The sequence below is a fragment of the Rattus norvegicus genome, chromosome 8 (genome assembly GCF_036323735.1).
Source record: "Rattus norvegicus strain BN/NHsdMcwi chromosome 8, GRCr8, whole genome shotgun sequence".
Lineage (NCBI taxonomy): Eukaryota > Metazoa > Chordata > Mammalia > Rodentia > Muridae > Rattus > Rattus norvegicus.
Window position 1 is genome coordinate 132,143,208 of NC_086026.1, and position 11,520 is coordinate 132,154,727.

General features: G+C 43.5%; 1 protein-coding gene across 2 annotated transcripts in view; it reads right to left on the minus strand.

The window, feature by feature from the left end:
- Positions 1-11,520, minus strand: part of Slc6a20b (solute carrier family 6 member 20b) — a 49,942-nt gene that overhangs the window by 34,727 nt on the left and 3,695 nt on the right. The window lies entirely within an intron of this gene.

Genomic DNA, 11,520 nt, shown 5'->3' on the forward strand with positions numbered 1-11,520 from the left:
TGTGCAATGAGTGTGTCTATCAGCTGACTTCCCCCACCCAGTCCTCCCTCTAACCCATCTCCCTTCAGACCTTTCCACTGAACCTCCATTCTTCTGACCCTGTGTCTTCCTCCTTCTATACACCCATCCCTCTCACCATCTATCTTCCCTCCATCCTATCAACCAACATCTTATTCATCAATTCACACATTCTGGTCTCTCCATCCATTCATTTTTCTGCACCCATCCATGGATGACGTGCGGCCATGTCAGTGGTTTACATCTTTGAGTACCTCCATACTGGGAGGCAAACTGCCCATGACCCTAGCTCCTTGGGTATCATTCTCTGTGCCACTGTTGGCCAGAGGCTGTACCTACCCTCTTTTTAAAAACTGTGTCGGAGAGTTGGGGAGGTCAGAAGACAACTTTGCAAAGCTGGTTTTCTCCTTCTACCTTTATGTGTGTTCTGGGGATTAAACTCAGGTCTCCAGGCTTGTGTGACAAGTATCTTTACCCACTGGGTCATCTCACTAGCATTGATCTTCTCTTGGCAGCACTTGAGGGCTGGCGAAAGGCCAGACCACCAACTTGCTAAACACTTTGAACATCCCTCCTGAATGCTTCTGTCTGTCTTGCTACAGCTGTGATAGAACCTATGTGAGACAGAGTGGAAAATCAGCAAACCTGTTTCCTGCCTTGGAGGGCTCACTCAGGTAGAGGGATTTCGGATGCTTTACAGTTGCCTGGGCTAGAGAATGCTTTGGGCAAACTGGTTGGATCCCCAGTACCCAGAACTTCATATCACATCTCCCCTTTAAGGAGGATCTCTGTGTATGTGTTTTAAACAAGTACCTTCAGTCTGAAATTGTATTTTGGTAACAGTGACTTAGAAAACCTCCAAATCCCCAAATCCCCAAGGGGGGTGGTGGTCTATGAATGGAGCTGTAAACACCCCACTGCCAGACAAATGTACAGAGGCAGGCAGGGACACAGGCTGCCTACAAAGTCTACTGCATGGAGAGATGACCCAAGGCTGATCCTCTTGTATACTTCCTCAGCTCATGGCTCCCTGGCTGGGGACCTGAGAAATGCCCACAGGAGGAGGTAATACAAAAGTAAAAGCCTGACACAACAGCAGCAGGGATTGATGGTGGTTTGTAGAGGTAACTGGCTCTTTGGCATCATAGAAAACATAAAAACACCACACAAAAACCCTAATAGTCACATGCTGGAAGCCTGCCTGGCCTGGAATGGTTTGAAGCAGAACACAGCACTGAACGTAGAGGTAGCTTTAAAGACTGATGGTTTCTGGTCTCTAAACTCTCTATGTTGATGCTTCTGGGGGGGGGGGGCTAATAACTTTCTTGTTTATTCTGAAGTTAAAAACTGCTGGCTTGGGTGATTAACACCTGTAGCCTCACAGCAGGAGATCAAGTAAAGGATTAATTGCCAGGGCTTTTCTCTCTCTTGCCCAGAAGCCTCACCACTCAATTGTCAGGCTGGAGGGAGGTTTGAAACCATAAACTCAGGAGAAGAAAGTCACTTGCAGAAGGGAAAACTTTTACATAAGCAAACATGCATAAACTCACATACATTCATATACAACTCACATACAACTTTATGCACACATACACCCTTCATGCATTTTAGTTGGGTCCAGCAGCTTATTTCATAATTACATACTTACATACACCATCCATGCTTACATATGCATATGAAACAGAAACCCAAGTGCCAGTGCAGAAAGAAAGAACTCATTCTGGATGAAAAATGAGCTACAATCTTTATTGCACAGAGAAAGAAAAAGCTTCTATCTTTTTTTTTTTTTTTTTTTTTTGGTTCTTTTTTTTGTTGCTGGGGACCGAACCCAGGGCCTTGCGCTTCCTAGGTAAGCGCTCTACCACTGAGCTAAATCCCCAGCCCCAAGCTTCTATCTTTTAATGCTAAGTGAATTAAACCGAAGTCTATTAAGAAGAAAGCTTTGTCCTCTTGAGTAAGAATAAGCCTACCTGTTGTTAAGAGATAACCTGTTCTATCCCCTGGTAAGGAGAAGCCTGCCTGCTCTTTCTGTGCGTGTGTGTTCGTGCTCGCACGCTCGCGCTCTCTCTCTCGCGCTCTCTCTCTCTCTCTCTCTCTCTCTCTCTCTCTCTCTCTCTCTCTCTCTCCTTCTTTGTCCCCCTCTCTCTGCATTCTGTGTATTGCCCTCTTCTGCTCTACCCTAATGTCTTTATTTCTAGGGGAAATAAATGGGAGAAAATTTATCAGACTCTACCTATGCTCTCTAAATTTCTAAGTTACTCTACTCTGCCTCCTTCCTTCTAATCTTGCTCTCTCCTCCTGTTCTGATGTAATAATGCCAATGCCATGTAATCATTCCTAGTTTTTGTACATTTTCTAGGGGATTAGATCACATGTTTTTTCCAAGCATCCTTTTTTTTTCTTCAAAAGTTCTCTAAAAGTTCAAACATAAATTCAAATCATGAATTGAATAAGAAGTTTATAACAGATGTTTACATGTGTTTCCAGTAAGAGTAACTATCTGGCTAAACATTAACTTTCTGTCACGGGCTTCACAGGTTCATTGAGAGTTAAACATCATAGATAAACCCAGTCAATATTTTATCTTCTGTCCTTTCACCTACAATAAATTTTTAGTTCCCTTTTATGACCTTTGCTTGTTTACAACCTCTTGGAATGTGTTCTAAGTTGTAAATGCCTGAGTTCTATTTCAGAAGCAACTAACTCATGACACATGAAGATTGACAGAGTTCTAACTGCAGTTTTCATATCAGAGAGGACTTTAATAACAATCCTATTATATAAAGGGCTTAATAATTACTAGTATAATTTTAGCAATTTTACAGGATCACCATTAAGAATGATATTAATATAGCTTATAGAGCTATATTAATTTATATTGCTATACAGTTTTACTATAAGATAGTACATCTTTATTGATTGCAGAAATCTGCTCAAAAGGTTGGGTTCATATGTGGTGGTTGTTATGTATATTTAATAATAATAATAGGAAATGCATACTAATAGCAGGAATCTTCCCTCAAATGTATTCCCTTTAGCCTTGCCTAGAATGGCTCATCTATCATAGTTTTGCAGTCCATGGTGAAGTTATCTCAGGAAGATCACCCGCTAGGTTTAAGCCCCTCCTAGACGGCTTCTGGCAGTCACAAAATGTCTGCATGGAACATATGGATTGCCTGTGTGATAGGGGCATTGATGGTCACCTATAGGACTGTGGAACTAAGTTCCCAGGACATAGTTGCAAAGAAAGGAAGAGTAACTGCTTTAAACCTTCAGATTGTGTGGGGCCCCAAGCTAGTGGTCTTCTTGGCCCATGTGTTTTACAGGCTCCTGTGTCCTCCCCTTCCTCCCTCTGGTCCTGTTTAGATACCTGCCCTCATAACTTCCTGCCCTTACTCCTCACAGTGGTTTCTGGGAACAAGAAGTTACCATCTTAGGAAACAGCTCTCACTTCCTTCATTGGCCTATGTCCCTCCAATTCTCCTTCGGCCCCAATCCCACTCAAAGGGGGAAGAGGCTATGACAGCTCTAGCTGCTTCTTGTTGAGAGAGCGAGTCTAGGCTGGTGCCAGTCAGAGAAAGGGGGACTCTTACAAAGTAGGATCCTGGGGCCTGTCCAGTGGTCTGCAGCCCCATATCCTCAAGAATGGCCTGAGGTCTTCCACTGGGTCCCTTCAGAACTCAAGTTGCATCTTTCAAGAGACTTTATATTCAAGAAACCTTATATTCCCTATGTGATAGCTAAACTTGACTGTCAAAGTGGTTATGCATGGAATCAACTAAAACCCAAGGAACTGAGCACAGCTGCAGGGAACTTTTTCTGATTGGATCATTTGAGGTGGGAAGACTTACCCTAAGTCCATACCTGCCATACCATATGGCACCTTACATAAGAGGATTGGACAGAGGAAGCTCTTTCACCTACTTGCTCTCACTCTTGCTGCAAAGTTTATCTATTCTCATGATGAGGCACTCTTTTGCTTGCATTAGAACCTACTTCTTTGAGATTCCAACACAGACTGAAACACCCAGCCTTGTGAACTGAACAACTACTGGATTTTTTTGGCTTTTTACTGGGGAATAGCCATTGTTGGACTATCTGGATCACAGCTTGTAAGTTATTTTAATAATTCCATTTACACACACGTATGTATGTATGTATGTATGTATGTTTGTTTGTTTGTTTGTTTGTTTCAAGTTTTGTTTCTTTAGAGAACTCTAACTAATAGACCCTTATAGCTAGAAAGTTGAAGTGAGGTTAAGATCCTGGAGAGAGAGTATCTCCTTAGATACACCACAGAATAACAGGTCAAAACAAACACTTGAACTTTGATTATATATACATTTTTATTCTTTAAGCCACCCCCTTGTAATTGGCATGTAGTGTAGACCAGTAACTCCATTTCTTTAAGCATAGGTTTGACATCAGTGTATTGAACTTTTACCTTATATATGACCTTGTATAGACCTTTATAGACTCGTTAGACCTTTGTAACAGTTTAAGCTTTCTTGCTTTGCTTTGCATTCTAGAAAAATACCCAGCCATTTTATGAGATATAATATTAACAAATCAATAGTCACCAAAACCTAGGTGTGGCAATCTTTTGCAAGCAGGTCCAGCTGATGTCATAAAGGTGGCAGGGTTTTGGCTTGGAAGATAATGCTGTATAAAACCACCTTAATAAAGAAAGTTGTATCCAAGCTACACATATAATATCTACATACATCCTGTTAAACAATAGGAGTTGTTAAGTTTCCAGGTAAACCTTGCCAACAACAACAAAACACAAGACAGTCTCCATACAGTATAGAGAGATCTACTGTAACCATACTTTTGGTTTTGAATAAGCATAAGTAACTTATCTATCATGAGATAAATGATAAAGAGATAAATAATACCTTTAATCTTTATTATGTTGTTCTTCCTCCTTGTCTCATGACAGATGGCTATCCTGATTCAGGAAAGGGAGCTTTGGAGGATATTTTGAGGCAAATGTAGTTGGGTCTGAAGTGGAAGGCCAAATTCCATTTCCAGAGCCAGGTTCTTAATGAGCTTAAACACCATATGACAAATGACACAAAAGACTTTTTTTCCCTCTATAAAAATGAATCTAGGTGGTTAGTGGAGTCAGTAACCATGAAGTGGGACATCATATGAGATGTAAACAAATGGAATGATTAATAAAAAAAAATGAATCCAGGAGACAAGTGGCTGGACCCAAATATATCCAGTGTTAGAATTATCCAGATTAATCTTATTTTTTGGGTCATGCATTGGGTACAGATTGAAAACTATCCTTTTAGAATATTTAAACGCTTTAAAGTCATGGGTGAGCTCCAAAAATAAAGGAAGTATCTGCCTTTCTAATGACTAACCTAGTCTCTCTGTCTAGACTTGGGGTAACCAACTTCTTGGAAGACTCTACCCACAATCAACTAACATGTGTCTGAAAATGGAGGCAGAGGGCCTGGATAACTTAATAAATTCTGTTTTTCTTTAGCCTCTGCCAAAGAGAAGGCTCTATGAAAATAGATGGGTTAGAATTCTCCCACAACCTCAAGCAAGAGAAACATCCTGTCTTAGTTAATACCTGGGCCATGTCTCCTGACCAAAACCAGCCAAACAACCACAACAAACAACAACAACAACAACAACAAAACCCAAAAAAGCCAAAATACTTGCTTTGTTTTAATATCCAGTTCTGCTCAGTGTTTGAGAAGGCAGCTGATAGGGATCCCTCCCATCTGCAGACACCAAACCCAGACACTTACCGCTGATGCCAAGAAGTACTTGCTGACAGGAGCCTGGTATAGCTGTCTCCTGAGAAGCCCCACCAGAGCCTGACCAATACAGCGGTGGATGCTCACAGCCAACCATGGGACTGAGCATGAGGACCCCAATGGAGGACTGAAGGAGCTAAAGGGGTTTGCAACCCCATAGGAAGAACAGTATCAACCAACCAGATTCTCCAGAGCTCCCAGGGACTAAATCATTAACCAAAGAGTACACATGGAGGGATCCATGGCTCCAGACTCATATGTAGCAGAAGATTGCCTTATCTAGCATCAATAGGAGGGGAGGTCCTTGGTCCTGTGGAGGCTCAATTTCCCAGCGTAGGGGAATGCTAAGGCAGTGAAGCAGGAGTGGGTGGGAGGGGAGCACCCACATAGAAGAAGGGGAGGTAGGGAGGGGAATGGGGTTAGAGGGTTTGTGGAAGGGAAATCAGGAAGGGGGGGTTAACATTTCAAATGTAATTAAAATGAGAGAGAGGGAGGGAGGGAGGGAGAGAAAGAGAGAGGGGGAGAGAGAGAGGGGGGAGAGAGAGAGAGAGAGAGAGAGAGAGAGAGAGAGAGAATGAGAATGAATCTTTGAAATAGTTTGTCTTCTCTACAATTAGATGCAGAAAAAAATCTTGGGGTCAGGATTGCCATTTTTCTACCCACACTCCCTAATCCATCTTGATGAGCATCTCCAGCCTGTCAACAATCAGCAGCAAATACAGTTCCTGGGGAAGGCTGGACTACCTAACGACGTCTCAGTTCCCTGCCATCTCTCCCAGTTTCCTCTTTTAGTCTTTCTTAGTGCAATATTGCTGTCCTGTTCCTGATCACAGGGAATCAGTCCCAGGCCCCCCCCCCAGAGCTCCATTTGTATCCAAATATTTAATGCCATCATTTCTCAAAACACTTGATTTGCCATGAGAGTCACTTTCTATGTAAACCACACACAAGCTCTGGGAAAAGCGCTGGTAGTCACATTTACTGAGTTCATTAAGCATGTGCTGTGTTATGATAGGTGCTTCTTGCTCCAGCCTCACATGATCACAAAACCTAAAATTAAGAGTTTCTAGTGATCAGCAATTCACACAAGTTCACGGAGTTGGATAACGAGACAGATGCAAAAAGGAGGCAGGAAGGCCTCCTGTAGCCAACAGACGCACATGTTGTGCAGTTATTTGTAGGGTGTTCGTCTGGTGCTGCTTGTACTTAAAGGCCAATTACTGACTCCCAAGATCTGGTTGCCCCTGATGAGCAGATCCTCAAGTACCCCAAAGTGATGCTGTGTAAACCTTGTTCCCCAATTTAAAGCTATTGGTTAAAATAAACCTGGTGACAGCCATTTACTGGGGGGAATGAAGAGAGGTGGAGTTTGAGTTATAGGACTGAGGGTTTCAGGTAAGCATCATGAGGAGGAGAGAGAGTGCAGAGGAGAAGAAGATGGGAGAACAGGCGGTCTCTAGGAGTCACAATGGACCAAAGGCACATGTTAGAGTGACATGCCACCCAGGACACCAGGCTGCTGGCACAGAAGTAACCCAGAGAGTTTCAAACAGCAAGTATTTGGGGAGCACAGTTGAGCCAGAAGCCAGAAGGGCAACTACAGATTTAGATTCATGGTAACCCCCACCCCTAGTAATACAGGGAACCTGATAAATGTCATAGCTTAAATCTCATTCATTTAAAGTTAAACAGGGATAAATTTAATAGATAGTCTTATATAGTTATAAACAGCCAAGAGTCTACTAGAAAGCACCTGGGATCAAAGATTCATCGTGAGCTTTTTCTAAGAAGTCCAGTGTTTAGGCTCTACCTGGTTTACGGACATATCTACCTCAAATTCAGAAATTTGCTAATATTAGTCATTTGCATAAATTTCAGAAAAACAATTAGAATTGCCAGCCCATTATCAGCTTGGTCTCCAGATGAGCATGCTTTTGGGGGGACAACTCCCAGTTATGCAAACTTTGTGACTGTGACTTTGCCCTGAGTTTAGTGTCACCCAATGAAAACAGGTTTATGGGTCCTTTCATACTGGCTAGCAGCGTTTCAAACAGGTATTAGGGATGTGTTCAGGCCACTGCTATTTACCAACAACCCTGTCCATTTTTCAGCAGGCTCTGGTGTTTGTATCCATCCTGTTCCCTATTACATCTAGCTACATAACCCTGAGGTTAAGATCTGAGGCTGCAACAAGTAGCACCTGTTACACAGGAAGTTCCAGAGACGGTGGATCGTAAATGGGGAGAGCCCCAAAGCCATCCCTGATGGAGTATGGGGTACCTAAAGGGGAGGAAAAGCAAGATTAAAAGAGCAGATCTCTGTGAGCTCAAGGCCAGGCTAGTCTATAGACCTAGTTTCAGCACACCAAGGCTACACAAAGAAACCCAGTTTGAAAAGAAGTGTTCACAGCACAACAGTTGGACATATGAAAGGGCATTCTTGGCTGCTGGGTCTTCCAACCTCTGAAGATCTCCTGACCATAGCAACCAGGCCAGACTGAGGAGATGGTATCCGTCCTTGTTAACTATGGGAACCAAAAACTTCGAGGGAAAATCCCCTTATGTACTCAGAATACTGTAGTTTGTCTTCAGAGCCCCAGAAAGTAACCTCTTCTTGTTCTGACTCTCCAATAGTGAGCAGTTTCTGCTACAGCTAATGCACCCTTCTGTTGCTTCTGGGAGTGTTCCTGAAGGTACTTCCCTTATTGACAACATTTGGAAGAAATTACAAAGTGCTAGGAAATGTGAGGGGCTTGAAACAGCCTCTTAAACTTCATCCAGCAAGAAACCAGTCCAGGTAGCTCTGAAACACACAACAGGATCTGTTCATAGCCATGGAGTCTTTCTTCTCTTCTGGTTTATATATCTGGTATTTCCCATTACAGGCTTTTAAAAAATCTTATCAGGTGTTCCTAACTTTAGGCCAGTGGATAAAAGAATCCAAAGGGATAAGGACACAGTCTAGGGGAGCCCCTGCTGACTGCCATCTGCAAGACAATCCTGCAGATTTGTTTCCTAAGACAAAGTATTCTTCTCTTCCCTTCCTTTTCTTCCTCCCCTTCTTTCCCTTCTTTTTCTTCCCTTTTCTGTCTGTCTGTCTGTCTCTTTGGTTACTGTTTTTGTTGTCTTTTTGAGACAGAGTTTCTCTGCGTATCCCTGACTGTCCTGTAATTAAATCTGTAGACCAGAGTGGCCTCAAACTCAAGATTACTTACCTGCTTCTGCTTCCTGAGTTAGAAGATCACCCTGTGTGCTGGGACTAAAGGTGTGCACCACCACACCTGGCATATTACTTGCTCTTAACAATTGATTCTTTAATATCTTGTAAGATCTGCCATTTGAAATAACCTGAAGTAAATATTCTCTTTGGCCTCTTCTCCCCATCCACATAATCTGTAAGGAAACATCCTAAGCAGTCAGGACAAATAATTCACATGCACCCACAATGAGAGAACATGGGATTCGTCCCCTGTTTTATGTCACAGCAACTGGAAAGTGTAGGCAAAAGCAGGGGGTGCCTATGGTACTGTGGGGCAGAAAAAAAAGCAGGCAGCAAGGAGGGAAAAGATACTCTACAAATTGAGAAAATTGGAGATATCGAGGCAGAAAGAGCTTTAATTCCCAGTGAAACCCTCATCTCCATCCTGCAACCCAAGCAGGCTGGCCCTTCTTTGCCTGCAGCTGTCAATGGTAGCAGCTTAATTAGCACCTGGCTCTAGGCTGCTGAAAATTCTCACGAGCATCCCAGGTCTAGTAATCTTAGTGCTAGAGATTCAGGCTTGGGAAAGCTTTTAAGTTTCCTTTAGCTCCCTGTATTGACGGTTATTGTGCTAGGAATGGAAGTCAGGGCCTCATGCATGTTTAAAGCAAGATTTCAGCAGCCCCGCCCACAGCCCTCAGCTAAGTAAGTGTTCTTGCAACTTTCTTCCCCTCTCACCCACCCATCATCTTTGAGATGTCCACAGACCAGTGTTTTACAAGCCCAGCAAGCAGAGTGCTTTATTTATATACTAAAAACATGGGGGGATCCTGGGCTAGGCTGTATGGAGTCCTTTGTCCCACTACCCCAGCAGTAGCTATGTGAGTTCTGGATAAACAACTAGAGCCCCTCATGGTGCCAGCACCCAACAAAGTTTCCTACATATTGACAGAACTTGCCCTGCTACCTCATTCAGCAGCTCCATTTGAGTTCCAGGTACCTCCCACCTCAAACTCAAAGCAAGCATTCCTCTATACTGGAAAACTCCAAGACTTCAGCTTTTGCTCAAGAAAGAGAAAAAAGCTGAGCAAATCTTCCCTACCTTCTCCTATTTCTATCCCAAGAGCCCAGCATAGAGTAAAGAAGCAGAGGAGTAGAAAATCTCTGGGAGACATTTGGTTCCTTGGAATCCAGTGTTCTTGGCTTAAGAGTTGTGGCATAGCCCTCTACCCTAGTTCTAATGGGTAGCCATACAAGATCAAATCACTCTGCACCGTCAGAGCCCAAGGTCCCTAGTCTCCTTACTCCTAGTGGAAGTGGGAGCTATCTAGGTTTCTTACCGTGCTAGCTGTGGTTGGAGAGGGTTCTTCACTTGGAAGGGGCGTTCAGGGCACTGCACAGTCATAGCCACTTCTGAGTCCTTCTCTGCAATTTTGAGTTATGTACATGATCCTAAGCAGAGTCTTTTCGAATCATGGGGTGAGATATGCCAAGGAATGTACTAAGAGTGCTAACAGCCATCTAGGGGATCATGGAGCTCAGTTCCCAGGGACAAAAGGATCAAGCCACAGGGAAAGGGATAACAGCTCTATCTCTCTGGGATGGGAATGACCCTAAGGCTGTTAATCTTCACTCAACCTGAAGTCCTCCCTTCTCTCCTACTGGTCTTTGTTTAGACAGACACAGACAAACACGCACAGACACGCACAGACACACACACACCCCTTGCGCTTTTCTGCCTATTTCTCCTCATATTATCTTCTAGGAACAAGCAGCAGCCATCTCAGAACCAACTTTGCAGAGGGAGCGCAGCATAGTCTAAAATTGTAAGGCACTCTGCTCTTAATGTGTTGGTCAATCTACTCAATTAGGAACATTTGAGTTGTATCCAGTATCTTTTCCTAAACCAAGCTGTGGAATTCAGGTGGCTCACAGAACTCAGAAGTGCAATGGCTGTCACAGAGGTCTGCAGAGCCCTGGGGCCACACGAGGGAGGGAAGAGTGAAAGTATTGGCAGGGGACAGCACATACCCACACTAATGGTCGGAGTTGGCCCAGCTTGTCATTGTGTATAAGCAGGGTATGAACAGTGCCTTCTCATCCAGGAGGCTTCTCAAGGCTAAATCCCCTTCTTGGTCTGAAAAGGCTGGGTTTTTACACTTTACCAACCTGGGGCTGAGGCCTGTGTGGTTTATTCTCCAGAGACACCTTACAGCAGAGGCCATATTTCCACAGGTGTTTGGAGTTATGCTCTAACATTCAAAGGTCATACGATCCTTTAACCCAAAGCACCAAGCAGTAAGCACATTGCATCTTGTGTGGCCCATGGTCAGCTTGTCTCTATGACACAGCCTGGTTGCTTATCTGCTTCCTAGGGCCAGAAGAAAGCTCAAAGCTCTTACCAAGGTGGGAGTGTGGGCACCTTTAGTTGTGCCGGGCAATCATTTCCTCAAACCTCAATAATTCAATTCAAGCAGATGAGCTCTGTAATCCTTTTGTCAAGAAAACAATACAACAATGGAAT